The sequence below is a fragment of the Oncorhynchus clarkii genome, chromosome 22, assembly GCF_045791955.1.
Source record: "Oncorhynchus clarkii lewisi isolate Uvic-CL-2024 chromosome 22, UVic_Ocla_1.0, whole genome shotgun sequence".
Classification (NCBI taxonomy): Eukaryota; Metazoa; Chordata; class Actinopteri; order Salmoniformes; family Salmonidae; genus Oncorhynchus; species Oncorhynchus clarkii.
In genome coordinates, this window is record NC_092168.1 from 9,078,924 (window position 1) to 9,099,031 (window position 20,108).

The 20,108-nt window shown below is 43.0% G+C and overlaps 1 pseudogene; it reads left to right on the forward strand.

The window, feature by feature from the left end:
* LOC139380055 (WD repeat, SAM and U-box domain-containing protein 1-like) lies at nt 1-18,763 on the forward strand (annotated as a pseudogene).
* Nucleotides 18,764-20,108: the final 1,345 nt, after the last annotated feature.

Genomic DNA, 20,108 nt, shown 5'->3' on the forward strand with positions numbered 1-20,108 from the left:
ATGGTGCCATTACCGTAAACACTCCACGATCATCGACATGAGGTGTATTGGTGCGCGTTCTCCCCTACACTACTAGCGACTTGCTCCGGAGATAAAGCCATACGAATATGTAACAGGAATGACTTCTCGGAGCGTCCGTTCATGCCTCTGTCAGGGCACAGCTATGGAGTTCACTGCTACAGTTAGTGTGTGCAACCTACCTGTCCAGCTGCTCCACAGACGCGGCAACTTTTTTGGAGTTGGCGACAGGTGAGCTAATGGCAAAATTACAGCATCCTGGCCGCAGCGGTCTCCCGATTCCTCCCCCTGCTGTCCAGGAAATCGGATGAAACCGTGGCTCTTTGGGGTTTTCACTTGGGGCATAAACTACTCCCTATGTTGCGTTGCCCTGATGCCCTTGGAGGTTGGTTCTCTAATCTTCATAATAGTAATCAATAAAATATGTATAGGTCTAAGGGATATTCTTACACCAACATCCTATGATAATAAACGTCGATTACGTTTACAACTAATCCCAATGGTCTCTAATATTCAAATTAAGCATTCTTGTCCTCATTGAACCTCGATCTTCTAAACCTTCTCAGCATAGAGTTGAAGTCGGAAGTTTACATAACCTTTGGTTGGAGTCATTAAAACTAGTTTTTCAACCACTCCACACATTTCTTGTTAACAAACTAGTTTTGGCAAGTCGGTTAGGACATCTACTTTGTGCATGACAAGTCATTTTTCCAACAATTGTTTACAGATTATTTCACATATAATTCACTGTATAACAATTCCAGTGGGTCAGAAGTTTACATACACTAAGTTGACTGTGCCTTTAAACAGCTTGGAATATTCCAGAAAATTATGTCATGGCTTTAGATGCTTCTGCTAGGCTAATTGACATCATTTGAGTCAATTGGAGGTGTACCTGTGGATGTATTTCAAGGCCTACCTTCAAACTCAGTGTCTCTCTGCTGAACATCATGGGAAAATCAAAAGATATCAGCCAAGACCTCAGAAAAATAATTGAGACCTCAAGTCTGGTTCATCCTTGGGAGCATTTTCCAAACGCCTGAAGGTACCACGTTCATCTGAACAAACAATAGTACGCAAGTATAAACACCATGGGACCATGCAGCTGTCATACCGCTCAGGAAGGAGACGTGTTCTGTCTCCTAGAGATGAACGTACTTTGGTGCAAAAAGTGCAAATCAATCCCAGAACAACAGCAGAGGATCATGTGAAGATGCTGGAGGAAACAGGTACAAAAGTATCTATATACACAGTAAAACGAGTCCAATATTGACATAACCTGAAAGGCCGCTCAGCAAGGAAGAAGCCAAAACTGCCATAAAAAAACAGACTATGGTTTGCAACTGCACATGGGGACAAAGATTGCACTTTTTGGAGAAATGTCCTCTGGTCTGATGAAACAAAAATAGAACTGTTTGGCCATAATAACCATCGTTATGTTTGGAGGAAAAGGGGGAGGCTTGCAAGCCGAAGAACACCAGCCCAACCGTGAAGCATGAGGCTGGCAGCATAATGTTGTGGGGGTGCTTCGCTGCAGGAGGGACTGGTGCACTTCATAAAATAGATGGCATCATGAGGATGGAATATTATGTGGATATATTGAAGCAACATCTCAAGACATCAGTCAGGAAGTTAAAGCTTGGTCGCAAATGGGTCTTCCAGATGGACAATGACCCCATGCATACTTCTAAAGTTGTGTCAAAATGGCTTAAGGACAACAAAGTCAAGGTATTGGAGTGGCCATCACAAAGCCCTGACCTCAATCCTATAGAACATTTGTGAGCAGAACTGCGTGTGTGAGCAAAGAGGCCTACAAACCTGACTCAGTTACACCAGCTCTGTCAGGAGGAATGGGCCAAAATTCACCCAACTTATTGTGGGAAGCTTGTGGAAGGCTACCTGAAGCGTTTGACCCAAGTTAAAACATTTAAAGGCAATGCTACCAAATACTAAATGAGTGTATGTAAACTTCTGACCCACTGGGAAGGTGATGAAAGAAATAAAAGCTGAAATAAATCATTCTCTCAACTATTATTTTGACATTTCACATTCTTAAAATAAAGTGGTGATCCTAACTGACCTAAGATGGGGAATTTTTACTAAGATTAAATGTCAGCAATTGTGATACTGAGTTTAAATGTCTTTGACTAAGGTGTGTGTAAGCCTCCGACTTCAACTGTATGTAATCTTCATAGCAGGTGTAAAATAAACAGAGGTTATATAAACGGAAGCTAGATTGAAGATACGGTATCCCTGAAAACCGCATGTTTCCGTTTTTACCGACTCCGCATAGGCTATCAAAACTCTACATCATATTCCACTGTTCATCTTCCCAGGTCTAGTGCCGTGACCGAGACCACAGGGATGGCGTGCTGCTTCACTCCTTGTGGGCAGATGTTTATAACAGGGTGTACACATCTGGAGATATCAAAGTGTGAGACCTGGACATGAAGCAGCTCCATGCGTAGAAGGACGCCAGTGACCTTGGGGTGACCTGCTGCCACTGCACCCCAGTTGGACATGGGTAAAGATTTAAAACATACCTCAGTTAAGTGATCCTCTCCTCAGGGCACCCTTCTCTTCAACACATTGGGATAGTGCCCAGTTGAGGTTGTAAAACGGAGAAAAGCCATACATAGGGTGAATCCCAAATGACACCCTATTCCCTATATAGTGCATTACTTTTTACCTGGGTCCAATAGGGCGCCATTTGTATTCCCTAGTATGGAGAGTTCAAATTCAGACTATAAATGACTTTATTTAGGAAAAAGCTTGATGTGGTGCTCCTAGAGCTTTGTGGCAGTCAGTGGGGACTTAAAGAAATTACCATTGGAAGGTTTTATTATTATAACCAAATGTACTTAACCACACAGTTATTCATGTCTCACAACTGTTGAAACATTGTTTTACCTTTCATCAATCATAAACAGTATCCGTTCCTATTTTCAATGCAATCCATCTAATCCACATAATTTGTCAGAGTTCAATTCTAGATATTGCCTCAAATGTATTCTCATAGTTCCCAACCCTTCAAAAAGATAAGCACCAACCATGTGAGTCCTATTACGTTTTTTTTTCTTGGAAAGTAAACATGATTATTATTCTGATGGAGAGTCAATGTCCCGGGTTTGTTCTGCCGCTCCTTCACAGATGGCAGTTCAGTGCAGTTTCGATTGGCCTCCTGTGGACAGGACAGTCAACTGAAGATATGGATCGTATCACAGCATGCTGTAGCACGTAGGCTGGTCTGGCCTCTGCTACGCACACACAGGAATAGATAGCGAGATTGAGCGCAGCATCGGCTGCGCGGAGTAAAGTAATTGCATTAGTGTTTTAGAACAAACCGCGTCAGTGCTGGGGAAAAAAACCTCATCAATAATAGATTGCTTTCAGTCATATCAGATTGAAGACCAGCAAGTATCTTCCCAGTGGGTTTAAGATGTATATGTTCCAATTTGAAAATCAATGAATGTATCCAAACATTGTTTACACTTACTCTTCTGTATTGCACACACATACTAGTTCTTATAGAATTCAATATCTGGTCTTTGTTTTGGACTGTGATCAGCATCTGATATACAGTATTTTAATGTATCTTCCCATTCCATAACCGTAGCCAACAGTCAACAATCCAATGAACAGCATGCAAATGGAAGCAATCATGCCCTTTTAACAAACCACAAACACTGCCATCAATCAATCCAATGCATTTATAAAGCCCTTTTCACCTCAGCAGTTTGTCACACAGTGCTTATGCAGAACCCCAGCCTCAAACCCCAGAGAGCAATGCAGATGTAGAAGCACAGTTGCTAGGAAAAACTCCCTAGAAAGCCTGGAACTTGGGAAGAAACCTTGAGGAACCAGGTTGTGATGGGTGGGTCCTTTTCTGGCTGTGCCAGGTGGATATTTATAATAGTACATGGCCATTTAAGGCCAGATCGTTCTTCAAGATGTTCAAACGTCCATAGATGACCAGCAGGGCCACAGTGGTTATAGAGGGTGCAACAGGTCAGCACCATGAACTGAACAAATATTAGAATGAGTTTGAATGGCCAGATAGTAGGCTTTGCATTACCCTTTGGAAAGTGGTGGATGGTCTTGTGCTACTTTATATAGTGGCTATCCTGTCTCTGTTGCTGTGGTAACAGCAGTTCCTGGGTGAGATGTGCATACTGAGTGGTGTTCCACAGGGATGTGTTGTGGTGCCTTTGTCTTCGGGCAGCAGCCCACTAAAGGAAGCACACAGCAGCACAGGGAATGAAACCAGAGAACATTGGCCACTCATACATAGGCTGCAGAATGGGCAGTGCATACCAAGGCGCTGTGCCTCACATGGTTATTGTACCACTTTCAGAGGAAATTGTCTTTTGGAATGGCGGATATTTATAGTCCATTTTTCGCTTCTCTTTTGTGTCAGTAACCTTTCAATTGAACTGGCATTCTGCTTCCTGGTGTTGATGTGCTATTATTCATTATTAGTTTCCTTTCCTTTATTTTCCTGTCGTTTTTTTTAATGTTTTAGAAATATAATAACCTTCTCTTTATTCGCTGTGAATTTTAATAGCCACATGGGCATCACTACTTACTCAGCCTGTAAAGGCCAAATTAAAAGCAATTAAAAAGTAATAAATGACTGATTTTGAATCTTGCCAGGAGGAAAACATATAATGTAGATCAGATGAATTTGAAAAAGGACAATTGTTTTACCACAGTGCTTGGTTGTCAACCTGCAAATAAATAATTTGTCCTAACTGAATTAAAATGCAGTATGTATAGTGTGTAGCCTTCTCCTTAAGGGACAGTCCAGCCAGGATTACATGTTATAGAGCAGGGCACTGGACAACTGACAAATACATTTTATGAAGGCGACAGGCCAAAGCACCTTGGATTGAACTCCGGCATCAGTGTCCAGAGTGTTTGTTCAGTGGTTTTATTTATTGAATATTTATTTAACTAGGCACATCCGTTAAGAACAAATTCTTATTTACAATGACAGCCTACCAAAAGACAAAGGGCCTCCTGCGGGGACGGGGGACTGGTTATTTAAACAACAACAAAAAACAACACACATCACAGCAAGAGAGACACCACTGCATAAAGAGAACTAAGACAAGAAAATAGGAAGGCAGCAGCACATGACAACACAGCACAGTAGCAACACAACATGACAACACAGCACAGTAGCAACACAACATGACAACACAGCACAGTAGCAACACAACATGACAACACAGCACAGTAGCAACACAACATGACAACACAGCACAGTAGCAACACAACATGACAACACAGCACAGTAGCAACACAACATGACAACACAGCACAGTAGCAACACAACATGACAACACAGCACAGTAGCAACACAACATGACAACACAGCACAGTAGCAACACAACATGACAACACAGCACAGTAGCAACACAACATGACAACACAGCACAGTAGCAACACAACATGACAACACAGCACAGTAGCAACACAACATGACAACACAGCACAGTAGCAACACAACATGACAACACAGCACAGTAGCAACACAACATGACAACACAGCACAGTAGCAACACAACATGACAACACAGCACAGTAGCAACACAACATGACAACACAGCACAGTAGCAACACAACATGACAACACAGCACAGTAGCAACACAACATGACAACACAGCACAGTAGCAACACAACATGACAACACAGCACAGTAGCAACACAACATGACAACACAGCACAGTAGCAACACAACATGACAACACAGCACAGTAGCAACACAACATGACAACACAGCACAGTAGCAACACAACATGACAACACAGCACAGTAGCAACACAACATGACAACACAGCACAGTAGCAACACAACATGACAACACAGCACAGTAGCAACACAACATGACAACACAGCACAGTAGCAACACAACATGACAACACAGCACAGTAGCAACACAACATGACAACACAGCACAGTAGCAACACAACATGACAACACAGCACAGTAGCAACACAACATGACAACACAGCACAGTAGCAACACAACATGACAACACAGCACAGTAGCAACACAACATGACAACACAGCACAGTAGCAACACAACATGACAACACAGCACAGTAGCAACACAACATGACAACACAGCACAGTAGCAACACAACATGGCAACATAGTAGCAACACAACATGGCAGCAACACAACATGACAACACAGCACAGTAGCAACACAACATGACAACACAGCACAGTAGCAACACAACATGACAACACAGCACAGTAGCAACACAACATGACAACACAGCACAGTAGCAACACAACATGACAACATAGTAGCAACACAACATGGCAACATAGTAGCAACACAACATGGCAGCAACACAGTAGCAACACAGCACAGTAGCAACACAACATGACAACACAGCACAGTAGCAACACAACATGGCAACATAGTAGCAACACAACATGGCAGCAACACAACATGACAACACAGCACAGGAGCAACACAACATGACAACACAGCACAGTAGCAACACAACATGACAACACAGCACAGTAGCAACACAACATGGCAGCAACACAACATGACAACACAGCACAGTAGCAACACAACATGACAACACAGCACAGTAGCAACACAACATGACAACACAGCACAGTAGCAACACAACATGACAACACAGCACAGTAGCAACACAACATGACAACACAGCACAGTAGCAACACAACATGACAACACAGCACAGTAGCAACACAACATGGCAACATAGTAGCAACACAACATGGCAGCAACACAACATGACAACACAGCACAGTAGCAACACAACATGGCAACATAGTAGCAACACAACATGGCAGCAACACAACATGACAACATAGCACAGTAGCAACACAACATGGCAACATAGTAGCAACACAACATGGCAGCAACACAACATGACAACATAGCATAGTAGCAACACAACATGGCAGCAACATGACAACATAGCATAGTAGCAACACAACATGACAACATGGTAGCAACACAACACAATATGGCAACAGCACAACATGGTAGCAACACATGACAACAACATGGTAGCAACACATGACAACAACATGGTAGCAACACAACATGGCAGCAGCACAACGTCGTAGCAGCACAAAACATGGTACAAACATTATTGGGCACAGACAACAGCACAAAGGGCAAGAAGGTAGAGAAACAATACATCAGGCGAAGCAGCCACAACTGTCAGTAAGAGTGTCCATGATTGAGTCTTTGAATGAAGAGATGGAGATAAAACTGTCCAGTTTCAGTGTTTGGTTGCAGCTCGTTCCAGTCATTAGTTGCAGTGACCTGAAAAGAGAAGCGACCTGGGGATGTGTGAGTTTTGGGGACCTTTAACAGAATGTGACTGGCAGAAAACGGGTGTTGTATGTGGAGGATGAGGGCTGCAGTAGGTATCTCAGACATGGGGGAGTGAGGCCTAAGAGGATTTTATAAATAAGCATCAACCAGTTGGTCTTGTGTCGGGTGTACAGAGATGACCAGTTTACAGAGGAGTATAGAATGCAGTGATGCCTCCTATAAGGAGCATTGGTGGCAAATCTGAAGGCCGAATAGTAAAGAACATCTAGCCACTCGAGAGCACCCTTACCTGCCGAGTGTGTACTGACAGCCTTCTTTAACTTGTTAATCCAGGTGTGGTTGTGGCAGGGGGCAGGGTATAGTCAGAGGGGTGGTCAGTGGGACAGACAGACAGTCAGACAGACAGTGGGATGTGGGTGGCGAGGTCTTCTCTACAGGAGGTCTTTGTGAGTTACTGATTCTCAGGCTGTGAGATACAGCTGCACCCCTCTGACTGGCCAGTCGGTCCCTGTGCTCTCCTGTATCTTCTCATGTGACGGAGAGCTGCTCGTCTCAAGGGGGGAAGCCATCCGTCCTCTCATTACCCAAGCCTTAACCATAGCTCTGGTCCAGGGTGTTTGTCAGGCTTGCTAATGCCGAGCCTTCACAAACGCCCTGGACCAGAGATACCCTTGGGTTCTTGTAGGAATATATACACAGCAGTAACATGTAATGTAATGTAACATGTAATGTAATGTAATGTAAGGTATGACCAAATATTTCTTCAATCCCTGTTCAGTTGGAATAAACTGTTGGGATACCGTAATCATATACGTAGTTTATTTTAAATAGTGCTTTTCTCCTATTTGACCACTAGGGGGTCTCTACTCTGAAGCCTTACAAAGCAGAATTTAACGTTCTCAATAATCTGTTGCTTGTGTTACGTTGGAGAAGGAGAAGTTGATGATGGTCTTAGTCAGTTGTGTTTTGCTTTTGAAACAGACGTATCCATCCACACGCCACTGTTGCTCTGGTACAAATCAGTCTCTTAACAGTTAGAAATGCCAGACATTGTTCTTTGTCAATGTTTGTTTATTTCTTCCTATGTAGAGCAATGGAGTTCGTCTTCACACGTTGAGCCATCATAATAGCCTGTTACCCCCTGTTGTTATATAACTCGCTGTGACTGTATGCATCAAACACACTGAATTATTTCCCGCCTTCTCTTAGATTAGTGACAGCCTGTGCCTTCTCGCCAACCCTGCCATGGATGGTCACTGGATCCACAGACAAGATGGTCAACATCTGTCACTGGCAGAGGGCACAACAGAGAGACATAAAAAGCTCAGTGTTCAACACCATAGTCCCCACCAAGCTTAGGACCCTGGGACTGAACACCTCCCTCTGCAACTGGATCCTGGATTTCATGACGGGCCGCCCCCAGGTAGTAAGGGTAGGCAACATCACCTCCACCTCTGATCCTCAACACAGGGGCCCTACAGGGGTATGTGCTTAGTCCTCTCCTGTACTCCTTGTTCACCCATGACTGCATGGCCAAGCACGACTCCAACCGCATCATCAAGTTTTGTGACGACACTGTGGTGGTAGGCCTGATCACTAGCGACGATGAGACAGCCTACATGGACGAAGTCAGTGACCTGGCATGGTGCCAAGGAGCTGATCGTGGACTACATTCCTGAGCACGCCCACATTGACAAGACTGCAGTGGGGTGCAAATCACTAAACTTTTTCAATTTTTTGATTTCACCTTTATTTAACCAGGTAGGCCAGTTGAAAACAAGTTCTCATTTACAACTGCGACCTGGCCAAGATCAAGCAAAGCAGTGCGACACAAACAACAACACAGAGTTACACATGGAATAAACAAGCGTACACAATAGAACAAAAGAAAGTCTATATACAGTGTGTGCAAATGGTGTGAGTAGGTAAGGCAATAAATAGGCCATAGTAGGGAAGTAATTACAATTGAGCAAATTAACACTGGAGTGATAGATGTGCAGATGATGATGATGATCAAGTAGAAATACTGAAGAGCAGAAAAGTAAATAAAAGCAATATGGGGATGAGGTAGGTAGATTGGATGGGCTATTTACAGATGGGCTATGTGCAGCTGCAGCAATCAGTTAGCAGCTCAGATAGCGGATGTTTAAAGTTAGTGAGGGAAATATGAGTCCCCACACACACACACTCTTCATGCACTCAGTCGTGAAGAAGGCACGACAGGACCTCTTCCCCCTCAGGAGGTTGAAAAAGTTTGGCATGAGCTCTCAAATCCTCCAAAAGTTCTACAGCTCCTCCATTGAGAGCATCTTGACTGGCTGCATCACTGCTTGGTATGGCAACAGCATCTTACTTACTTTCTCGTGTCCTTCTTATTTGTATTTATTGTGTTTTTTTGTTCTACCTTGTTATTTTTAGTATTACATTGATATAGATTACTTTTGGGTTTATAGGTTGCAAGAAAGGCATTTCACTGTACGTGTGCACATGTACACTTAAACTTAAAAAAGCACTGCACCGGAATACAGCTGTGTCTTTTGACATCAGGGCCTGGCTAGACTAGTGTTTACAGAGGGTTTTCATAGAGTGGACATGTTGACAGAGCACATTCCAAGCTCTTTGAACGCAGTCTCCTTTGAAAGAGATTTTGTGTTTTCTGGTGATCTCTAGCTGAATCCAGGAACCCCTCATGTCAAGGTAAGAACACACAGGAAAATGTTCTTATCATTATATCCAGTGATTGGTGCAAGGGCAACATTGTGGTATAGATATTGGAGGGGATGAACAATAGACGGGGTTCGGGGTGGTCCTCCCCCGGAATTTTCAACATTTTAAAACGCATTTCCTGCAATTGTACAGTTTGACATGACTTATTATGCCTCTCTTGATGGGTATTCGGAGGGGTATTTTGAGTAAGTGGATGGATAAGTGGAAGCCTCCCTCTCCCCCTTTTTTTTTATTTTTTTTAAACAGCTCTGGAAACAATGAAGAGACCACTGCAAAATGATCAGTTTCTCTGGTTGCACTGTTAATATGTATGTGTTTGGGTAAGATGAACAGTTTTGTTTTATTCTGTAAACTACTGACAACATTTCTCCCAAATTCTAAATAAAACTATTTATTTGCATAAAATGATAACTGGTCAAAATAACAAAAAAAGATGCAGTGATGTCAGACCTTGAATAATGCAAAGAAAATAAGTTCATATTCATTTTTAAACAACCCAATACTAATGTTTTTAACTTTAAAAAAAAATCAGAAATCAAAATTTGGTGGAATAACCCTGATTTTCAATCACAGCTCTCCACCAGTCTTTCACATGTTGTTTGGTGACTTTATATCACTCCTGGCTCAAAGATTCAAGCAGCTCGGCTTTGTTTGATGTCTTGTGACCATCCATCTTCCTCTTGATCACATTCCAGAGGTTTTCAATGGGGTTCAGGTCTGGAGATTGGGCTGGCCATGACAGGGTCTTGATCTGGTGGTCATCCATCCACACCTTGATTGACCTGGCTGTGTGGCATGCAGCATTGTCCTGCTGGAAAAACCAATTGCACACATCTTACCATAGGGCAGAGAGAAAACATTGCTGTTTTATTGCTCATCTCATGCTATTCTTCACATTTTGCCATAAGGATAAGAGAACATTTTGCAGTAATATTCTGTTAACTCATACCCAAATAATGTTGTTGACTCATCCTATTCTTATATTTGTGTCCAAAGCATCAATTGGTTAAAAAAAAAACACTTAAAAAAAAAAAAAAACATCTCAAACTTGTTACGCAAGCAGACTGTTAAAAAAAAAGATCGCTATTTCCTTATAGAGAATGTCTGGCATACGCCCACACCATTCTGTTGTTGGGGTACACATTCACTCCATTCCAAAACTAAAAAGCTGTTTTTTAACCTACTTAATGAAACATTTTGGGAAGAAAAACTATTTCACTCGTATTGTAATTATAGGTAATATTTCATAGAAATCTGGAAACACTGGACAGTTATTTTAAAGGTCGACATTGGGCAAAAATGCAAAAATAATTCCTTTAAACTGTATAACTGATCAATGTACTATCATACCAGGTCATTTAATGCCTAAAAACAAAATTGTGATTAAGATATTTGGCTACAGAAGGGCCAATTCTTACCGATCTTACTGAACAACAAGTCCTGTGAAATGACATCAACACATACTGGAGGAGTTACTGACTAGCTACAAGTGGCTAGCTTAGCTAACAAACTAGCTATGTCGGTTGAGGCACGCATGACCACAATGACACATCGATGAACCACCAAAGGCTCACTCCATTTCTGTTTGAAAATTGAGGAGGAGCTGGACTGTTTTTCGTGCCCAAATTTGACCGTTAAAGCTCATTTCCTGAAATTCTACACATTTTGACATGACTTTTGACATTACTTATATATTACTTATATTACCTGTATATTTTTTATTTGAAATAAATTATTGGGGGGGACAAATCGACAAGTCCTGAATATTGGGGGGGAACATATCACCTGAGGCAATTTAGGCTATGGAATGTAGGGACAGTCAGGAGCAGCAGCCTCCAGACACTGGGAGTGGGGTGAAGTTGCCCATAGATGCTGATCTTGGGTAAGTCTTGCATTTTCCCTCACTAATGGGGTATGTTGGGAGAAGGGAAGCTGATCCTAGATCTGTACATAGGGGAAAATTCACCCCGGAGCCAGATATTGAGTTTATGAATAGATGAAAAGTCCGGAGGCCTGAATGAGTGGAGGAGGCAGTAAAAATAAATTATGATGACTTGTAAAGTGAGAGATGATGATGAAGAGGCCTGTACATGGGAGCTAGTCCAAGAGTGGAACCCCTCCAGATAAACAAAGAACCCTCTCCAGTCTTGGCACAGCTTCCCTAACCCCCCCAGTCAGCTACAGTAGGCTCCAACGATATTTACACTTACCGGACCACCCGTTCACAAAAATGGATCACACCCACGAACAGTGGCTTGCTATATATAGCATGCAGACAGACATCGAGGCATTCAGATACTGTTCGATTGAATGTTAGGTCACTCATTTTGCCCCTTCTAAGGGACTTTGAGGGTGGTATTATTGTCATGCCAGACACACCAGATCCAGTATCTCAAAAACGGTTGCCCTCCTGGGCTTTTCATGCACAACAGTGTCTAGGCTTTACCCAGAATGGCGCGACAAACAAAAAATATTCAGTCAGCGGCAGTCCTGTCGGCGAAAACAGCTAGTTGATAGGAAAGGTCCAAGGAGTGGCAAGAATCATGCAAGGTAACAGGCAGGCCACAAACGGACAAATAACGGCGCAGTACAACAGTGGTGTGCAGAACGGCATCTTGGAAAGTACAACTCGTCGATCATTGGCATGGATGGGCTATTGCAGCAGACGACCACAACGGGTTCCACTCCTATCAGCTAAAATCAAGAAGTGGCTCCAGTGGGCACGCAATCACCAACACTGGACAACTGAGGAGTGGAAAACATTGCCTGGTCTGACGAATCCCGGTTCCTGTTGCGTCATGCTGATAGCAGAGTCAGGATTTGGCGTAAGCAGCATGAGTCCATGGCCCCATCCTGCCTGGTGTCAACGGTACAGGCTGGTGACGTTGGTGTACCGCCGTCCAATCTTCAGCAACTGTGTGATGCCATCGCGTCAGCATGGAACAACATCCATGTGGAACGTTTCCGACTTGTAGAATCCACACCCCGAAGAATTCAGGCAGTTTTGGAGGAAAAGGGGGTCCGACCAGGTACTGGACGGGTGTACCTAATAAACTGTTCGGCAAGTCTACATAACCTTCCTAAGAGCCAGTCAGCCACAGAGACGCTGGGTGTGTCTCTCAAATGGCAACCTATTGCCTGTATAGTGTACTATAGGGTGCCATTTGGGATGCTGTGGAGAGAGGAGTTGTTACTGTATAGTACAAGCAGACTTGATAGGAGGGCACTTACTATTCTGGTATGTTTTGACTGAAAGTGTTGCTGCTGTTTCACCATAACTTCATTAAGCCTTCCTCCACATGTTTGCTTCTGAGAGTGGAATTCAATGGGGAAGTCAGTGGTGGTGTTATTTTGACCAGATGGACAAGCAAGCGATAGTGAATGACTAAAATAACAGATAGAAAAGAGAACGCGATGGAGGGTGAAGGGGAAGGAAAGAGAGAGGTGAGGAAAAGCAAACAACGCTGTGTTAATGAGAATTAACTCCAGTAGTCCCGCTGTTATCATTCAGAGCCTAATAATGGGAAACGTGAAGCATGGTGCTGTGTGGTGTCATTAGCAAGCACTGCGACACAACAGTGTGCATTTTATCTTAGCAAAACATGAAAAATGATAGCCGCTCGCACAATGTCATGTGAAGGTTGCCTCTGATGAACAGTGTGCCTGCGAAGGCCAGAAAAACACAACATTGTCAAGGGGAGGGAAGCTCTGAGGAAGACTGATAAATATTCCCAGGGCATGCAAATGTCATTACCGTGCTGTTTATAAAAAGACAATGTATATTTGGGTGAACAGGTTAGAAAGTACTAGTCTGTCTTTTATCGCTACATGCAAGAATTAATGGTAATTTGTTATCAGCACAGGAGGGCTTCCTTTTTTGGGAAGCATTTACGTTATTTTTCTTTTTTTTCCATCAAACAAACACATTGTACAGCATACAAAATTGAGCATGACATCCAGACATACCATCCAGCAAAACACACATACACAATCTAATACTACTTCAGCAGCATATAAGCTACAATACAAAATGGGTTCACAAACGCAGTATTACCATACAACATGGGCATCACCTCCCATTCCCAGAAACAACATGACAAAGATTCTCTTAAAATGTTAATTTCTACCAGTGAATCTAGCAAGCGGTTGTTCATAAAATGCCACTTCCAGCATTGATTCTATCCACTATTTCAGAATAGTAGTGGCAAGGCCTTTCCAACATCTAAGGATCAATCTAGTCGCTGTAATGATACCGACAGCCCAGTGCAAATTCTTCATTTGATACATTAGGTAATTTCGTTCTGTCACCGAAAAGACATATTCTTAGTGAAATTGGGATTGTTGTTCCCGACATTCTCCCAAATATTTCAGAATATCCTTCCAGAAAGGTAGCACTAATGTACATTCCCATATTGCGTGTCCCTGTGTCTTGTTGACATTTCTAGCACATGTTATCGTCGATCAACCCCGTTGTAATGAAGCCTTGTTGTAGTCCAATAGAACCTATGTAGTATCTTGTATTGACTGAGCACCCCCCTGGCTTCTCTTATGTTCCACCCTGAGTCAGCCAAAATCTTAATAAAAAATGTTTAAAGGTTGTATTTAACTGGGCAAGTCAGTTAACAAATTCTTATTTATAATGACGGCCCACACTGGGCAAACCCTAACCAGAAAAACGCTGGGCCAATTTTGCGCCGCACCATGGGACTCCCGATCACGGCCGGTTGTGATACAGCCCGGGATCAAACCAGGGTCTGTAGTGACGCTTCTAGCACTGCGGGTGCAGTGCCTTAGACCGCTGCGCCACTTGGGAGCAAACAAGGGATCATCCTCAATTTCACATTTAAGATCAGTTTGCCATATTATCCTAAGGTTTATACAGTCTTTACTGTGCAAATGACAAAATATTGAGTTAACAAATGGCTGCTTTATGTTTGGGTTTATTCCAAATGTTCCACTATTGGATTCTTTCCTGGATTTAATTGACAGCTGGTTAACAGACATTCTCTCAATTGTAAATATTTCCAGAAATGTCCCTTGTCTCCCATCTCTTTTTAGACCAAATCTGAGTATGACCTTCACTGTATAGATCACCTAGTGTGAATTCCTTTTATTAGCCATTGATTCCAGTAAACAGATTTCCCTATACTTCCCTATCTGTACACCTGGATTACGACACAATGAATATCTTTGTTTTAGATGCAAAAATCCACACATCTTATCTACTGTACTGTACTGTTCTCCATATCTATTTTGAGTGTAACAACATTGGATTGGGAGTTTCAACAAGCCTTTCCCCAGAAATATTATGTGTCGCAATATCAACAGGATGGAAAGGATACGTTTGTTCCTGTTCTATTATGATCCAATCCAGCGTCCTCTTTACGCCAATGCTTTTCCAATTAGCCATTTCAAATGATACATTATGCAATTTATCATCTGGTGAAGCCAGGCCTTGTCTATCCCCTGGTGAAAATGTCTTCATATTGAGGGAGGGCCTTCTTTCTGTGGAATGTGTGGGAAGTGTTTGTAGGAATCTGATAAGTAGTATTGCAGGAAATGGCAGGAGGGAGCAGGAAGGACTCGAGGAGGCACGTGGGAAGGCCCGTCCTCCCTTCCTGTGTTTGTGCGTGTTCACCAGGAACAGGAAGGAAGCTGTAAGGACCAGGTCACCCAAGGCTGCTGGTGAGAGATTGGCCCGAGGACGTCTTAGCCCGGCTGAGTGAGGAGAGCATGGAGGAGCTGGTCACCACCTTCACAGCCAACAACATCGACGGCGCCATGTCTTTGATGTGTTTCGCAACATTCCATTCATTCCGTTCCAGCCATTACTATGAGCCCGTCCTCCGATTCAAAGTGCCATCAGCCACCACTGCATGACACTCAGAACACACAGATCTCATGCATGTCTGACCTGAGGCCTCCACTCCTCATTTATAATGAAGGGACCCAGGAGTGGACCCATAGGATTTACTGAATTATGCATTTACAGTGCTTTTCTATTGGAATGGAATGCATGCCACAGAGGCTTTTATCTGAGTTCTAATCTTCCCACAATGCTCCCAAAATATATCTGTAAATCTGCTTTAAGGCTACCAAGCTGTGACTTTCCTACCTCCGACATGTCCCATCGGCTATTACTTGCTTATATAATTTGCTTGTGACAATTTCATTAAATGACTAGATAATCCCTCCGAAAATGTGATTTCTGGATTCGGACAGAATGAGCTTTTTCATGCTATTACCTCAACCATGCTTGCTAGGAAGAAAAGTATAGGTCTTCACTGTGATATGATCGCAATAGATTGAGATACTGCCATACAGACTATAGTTCTGGGAAACAGTCTGCATCATTACAAATTAAATCAGGACTAAGGAGACAATACGTTTCTAAAAACCCACTGTCCTTTCCGCTGTGCATACCGTGTGATTGCCTGAAGATGCTGTTTGTGGATACACACTGAAATAAATTAGATTCTCACCCGTTCTCCTTCATGAAATATTCATGAAAAAAAGTTATTCACAGACATCTTTCACCAGATCTCTGTTGCGGCTTAGGGGAGGCTTCTCTGGTACAACAGCCCACCATCTACAGCTAACATCAGTCTGCCGCATTACAGTTGATGGTTTCTTTGCCTATGTAGTCTTGGTACAGTGATTGGCAACTGTGAGGGATCGTAAATAGCCAATAGTGTTTCTTTTCGCAAACAATCGTGAATGTCATCTTATTTGCGGCAATGCAGGCACAAAGGAAGATACATATTGCACATAGATGTGTATTCTCTTATCCACATTAGTAAATTGAATGACTAATGGGTTCAGCAAGACATTGAAAGGAGACATTTTGATTGGCTACTGTCCCCACAGGGATTTAAACAATTTGTGATTGCAGTGCCGTATCTATAATGCTCTATCTGCACTGGGTTTCTTGGGGGGGGGGGCTTCTGCATGATTGCAGGTGAGGGCTCGTTAATTAAATCTATCAAAACGCTGAAGTCATCATAGCCTAGTGCCATAAGCTCAGTGGCAGGTGGCGTGGTTTCTTTCTTTCTTTCTTTCCCTCCACCAACACAGCTGCCTGTCTGTTCCTTACCTCAGCTCTGATGTGTTGTTTGTGTAAAGGACCCGTTTCCCTTGAGCGCTGAGGCACTAGGCAACTTAACCTTGATTAACAAACAGAGCATTCCATATGTAGGATCAGGTCTTCCACAGGAAGAGGTCTGATTGTGGAGCTGATCATTCCTTGGTTTGCATCCTGGTCCCTGCAGAATGGCCTGACAATGAGACTGTCTACTGTCTAAACATAGGCCTTCCCTGAATCATCCACACTGCAGCCATAGACACTATCTGTAGGAGGCAGGAGTCCCTGTGGCTGGGACTCTCATAAAGGTGGCCTATTGGCACCTGCTGTTGACATATTGGTACCCACCTCAAATCTTTGGCCCCGGAGACGCACTATTCAAACCTATTCCATTGTGGGACTGTAGGCTTTAGGAGTGAAAATGCGAGTGAGCAGCGGTTGCTTCGTTGTGTGCCAAGTGATAGCGCACATCTTCCCGGTAGCTGGCTCTCTAACTGTGGAACGTTCCAACACTTATGACAGCTCCAAGAAGTGCTCAGGAGATCTATTCAGTCACCTGCTGCTTTTGAAAAGCGGAGCTTTAAAACCATCTACAGGCTGCGAGTCATCAGTCTCCTTCCCACGGTTTCTGTGAAGACGGAGGACGGGGAGCCCCAGTCAGATGTATGAATCTGTATCTTATCTGGGAAACCCAGCAGTAAGGAGACACCGTTTTATTGAACAGTAGATGCAGTCACCTCCGTGACACTGGGCTTCCTAGCACAAATTACGAGGGCCTTTTCTACGGAAGCACTAACATTAGAGTGCCTCAGAATGGCTTTTCCCTTCATAAATGTCCACACACATGATGTGTTCTGTTCTACTAAAATGTACTGTTACGGTAAGAGTACATTTCCCTGAAGCTGCCTCTAACTCCAAATGACTCGGGATGGTTTTACCACAAATAGGGGCTCCATTCACTCCGTATCGCGGCAGTTCAGCGTCGGAACGTGATTGAAATTAGAAGGCAAGACGGCATTCATTGTAAACGCTGCACATGTCGGCTCAATCGGAAATGACTATTTCTATCGCACACGATCTGTAATGATTTAGCGATACAGATTTGAATAGTGTCTTATATGTTATAATGTTGTGTTGCTGTAGTCTGTGGGTCCCCGTGGTAAAGTCTTGAGGAAGGTGGAGGCTCTGAAAGCAGCGTTGATGGGACCAGGTGCTCCATATGAGTTCCTTTGTCCCATCACCAGAGAGGTGTTGAAAGACCCTGTCATCGCTGCAGGTGAGGGAAAGGGCATGAACACATCTGCCGCCTATACATGTCCTTGTTCATCAATGCTAATATAGACTATTTATTTTAGCACTTGTAACCTGCTCCAATTATTATACTGTACATGGCCTATAAAAGTAATGATGTCAATGTCTGATGTATAAAATGTGTGTCTAAAATCAACAGATGGATATTCCTATGAGAAAGAGACCGTTGAGAGTTGGATCAGCCCTAAGAACGCCCCAGTCCCATGACCAACCTACCTTTACCAACAATTTTGGTCACGCCCAACAGGAGCCTGAAGACCGCTATTGGCCGTTGGACTGCCACTCAGTAATGGTCTGAAGACCGCTATTGGTGGTTGGAAATCAACTCCGTAATAGATTAGTGCACATGACTAATGCCTTTATCTGAAGAGCCCACATTTCAGAATCAAGCCAAATTTGTACAATGTGATTACTGACAATCGATTCATTGCACAGTTCTATACTATTGATTAAATTACAGTGATTATCCACGAATGAGTCGTGTGATGTCGTGTGCTTAACTTTACATAATGTGCAATAGGATTTTGTTGGAATAAACTAAACTAGAGTCTGAATGGTCTGCTTAATGTATATCAGAGGAAAAAGCTATATTTTTTTGATAAAACTGTATTAAATATACTGAGATCTATACAAAGATAATCCATCCGGCTGACAGGTGTGGCATATCAAAAAGCTGATTAAACAGTATTATCATTACAGTGGTTTACCTTGTGCTTGGGACAATAACAGGTTACTCTAAAATGTGCAGTTTTGTCACACAACCCAATGCTACAGATGTCTCAAGTTTTGAGGGAGCGTGCAAATGGCACGCTGACTACACAAATGTCCACCAGAGCTATTGGCAGATAATTTAATGTTAATTTCTCTACCATAAGCAACGTCGTTTTAGAGAATTTGGCAGTACATCCAACCGGCATCACAACCGCAGACCACGTGCAACCAGGCCAGCCCAGGACCTCCACATCCGGCTTCTCCTCCTGCGGGATTGTCTGAGACCAGCCACTGCTGATGAAACTGTGGAGTATTTCCTTCTGTAACCCTTTTGTGGGGAAAACCTCATTCTGATTGGCTGCCCTCCCAGGCCTGCGCCCCTGCCCAGTCATCTGAAATCCATTTACTAGGGCATAATTTGACTGATTTCCTTATATGAACTGTAACTTAGTAATGTTGCATTTTTATTTTTGAACAGTATATATTCAGATCACCAAATAACTGATTAAAAAACTGTTTTGCAATGAATGTCTACAGTAGCCTCAACAACACTTTTTAGGGTAGCACCATGGTGTAGCTGGAGGACAGCTAGCTTCTGTCCTCCTCTGGGTACAATGACTTTAATACAAAACCGAGGAGGCTCATGGTTCTCACCCCCATCTATAGACTTACACAGTAATTATGACGACCTCCAACCTATCAGAGCTCTTGCAGCATGAACTGACATTTTGTCCACCCAATCAAAGGATCGGATAATTAATCTAGTACTGAAAGCATAAGCTACAACCAGCTAGCACTGCAGTGCATAAAATGTGGTGAGTAGTTGACTCAAAGAGAGAGAAATACAATAGTTGGACAGTTATTAACAAATACATTTCTTCAAAAATGAAGGAGAAGCAAGAGGGAGAGAGCTAGCTATGTTTC